This window comes from Perca flavescens, chromosome 12 (assembly GCF_004354835.1).
Source record: "Perca flavescens isolate YP-PL-M2 chromosome 12, PFLA_1.0, whole genome shotgun sequence".
NCBI lineage: Eukaryota > Metazoa > Chordata > Actinopteri > Perciformes > Percidae > Perca > Perca flavescens.
In genome coordinates, this window is record NC_041342.1 from 34,454,433 (window position 1) to 34,457,125 (window position 2,693).

Here is a 2,693-nt window from a genome sequence, read left to right on the forward strand (position 1 = left end):
GCACTAAGCTATTCAGCTTATATGATAACGCTAACTCTCCCAATGTTCGACCCAGGTGAAAAAAGCTTCTGGGGGGGTGTTTGGCTCGAGGTCGTGGTGTAAAGGACCCTAGGGTGAAATTACTCCCAACCATCACTTTAAGTGGGTTGTATTTTTTTAATCTACAGATTGAAATATTTGAACAGTAATATCTGATTCTTCTCTTGTTTCAGAGTTGATCCGTGACTCCAGAGCGAGGAGCGGGAATGAATGGACGAAGGTTTGAGTCTTTCCCTGAAGTTGTACTGTGTTCACCTTCACATGTGAAGATAAAAGACCTTCTACATTACAGTGGTGATAACAGCTGTGTCCAAATGTAATATTTAAACTGTAAATTCAGATTTTCTTTAAATCTGTTGTATCAGGGTTGAGTTATTGAATATTTTAAGTAAATAAAAAATGTAAACTACTTACCCTGGACCCTATTTTCCCATGCATTTGTGTCTAAGTGACTGATGGGAAAAACAATCTCTGTAAGCGCTCCAGTATTGAGTGCGAACGCTGTAACCGGCAGCCACAGACCGGGCTCAGGGCACCAACACATTCTCACTCCCATCGTGTAAACTACAGACGCTTGGTCAGGCGCCTACGGCGTTGGTATTGACACTAAAAGTCTCCTTTAGCGTCAGATCTCAACGCGCTTTCATATCTGACGCTGAAAGTGAGAACTTAGACTTTAATGTCCCAGAGAGGCCAGTGGTTGTACAGTACAGGCATATTGACACATAATCCACAACAACAACACAAACATAGAACCAGACATCTGCAGCACTATTTATCTAACACATACACACACCAGTAACTAGAATACAATATAAAGGAGTATGTTGCCTAAAAGGCCTAATGTCATAAATAAATTAAACTGCACAGTACTTCACATATATTCCTCCTCCAGTCATACCCCTCCCCGCACCTTATTTCTTTTTTAATTGGGTTATTGCCATGGGAATGATAGGACAAATATTCAGCATCAGTTAGTGTCCGCTAAAAGTGGCCACCGACAGACTCAGATTATTATTCTAACAGTCTGACAACATCATGTGTATGGAAGTGGATGGAAATTGAAGGTGTGCAATTGTCCATTAACGTTTTATTGGACCAGAGATTGTTGTTCATTATCAGTCACACAGACACAAAAAACATGAGAAAACCAAAGTTACCCTTTAAATCATTGTCAGTAGTCAGACAGATTAAAGTGACTTCAGGATGACTCATTGGACTCAACAATTATACTGAATATAAGGACGGTCAAAGGTCACATGGGGGCGTAACGCTTGATGATTGAAAGCAATAAAACTGCAGATTATTTTATATTTACCTTATATTCAGTATTATTTTAAGAAACAGAAGCATTAAGCAAATGAATGAGATGAAATAAATACATAAAAAGGAGAGAAACGTACACTTTAATATTAGTTATGTTAATATAAATATGTCTTTGGTTCATCACTCTGTAGATTTTTTACATTTTCATTATCAGTCGTCCTGTGGAGGTGTTTTTATCTGCCATGTGTTTGGCTGCTGCTGCGGCTGGAAAATCTTCTGCCTCTCTGTTTCCACAGGATGTGGTCTCTCGCTCGCTGCACCGAGACGCCTGCGTCACAGGCAGGGGCGGCGGCGGTTTCTGCCTCAAAGCCTGCTGGGACCGGAAGAGTGTGGGTGTATGTGGGCGGGGAGATGGAGGTCAGGCGGTGCTGAGTGAAGCTGCATCATCAGGTGTCAGCGTGAGAAAAACAGATCAGACTAAATATAAACCCTCAGTGTTCCTGTTCATAAATATGTCGCTCCATATTCAAGTAGGACTGAACCAAACCAACAAACAGCTGCTCAGAGGCCTGAAGACATCACGTTTCCTCAAAATGAAATAACATTTGCACTTAACCTGATTGAAAATATAAAAAAAAGCCAATAATGTACAACAATTGTCGAGAGAATCAGAGCACAGACAGAAAACAGTGACTCATTCATTTTAGTTAGATTATTTTCTTATATACTTCTCATCAACTACGTTTACATGCACATACTTTTCCCGTTTTTGCTCTTATTCTGAAAAAGACAATGTTCCTCTAAGCTGTTTCCATGACTAATGAAAGTGAATATTCCTCTAATATTCCTGTTTACATGCAGCTGTGTGTAACTGGATGTGTCCCAGCGGTGGAGGACTCAGCATCTCTCTTTCATTCCTTCAACCAGCTTCTGGAAAAGGTTGCCTCGTATCCCATAAACCTGTTGATATCTGAGTCTCCTTCTTATCGGGTCTGCAGCCTCGCCAACTGTTGGCTGGTGGGTTTGTGTACAGTAACCATAGCAACCCACCGAGCTGAACGTAAGCCATAAACAGGCGATAGGCCGCAAACTGTCACAAACTGCAGTAAAACCCCGATTGAGACGCAATTCTGAATGCACTGTATACAGTACATGTCCAAAGAATGTTTCTAAAACCTGAATAATACCAGAATATTACAGATTAAGACATGTGACTTCATGGGAGAGAGGGGGGGAACGACATGCAGCAAAGGGCTGCAGGTCAGAATCGAACCTGCAGCCACAGCGTCGAGGACCGAGCCTCTGCACATGGGCTCGTACTCCTCCAGGTGAGCCACCCAGGCACCCCAGTAACATTTTCAAAACAAATAAACAAAAACTTATTTTTT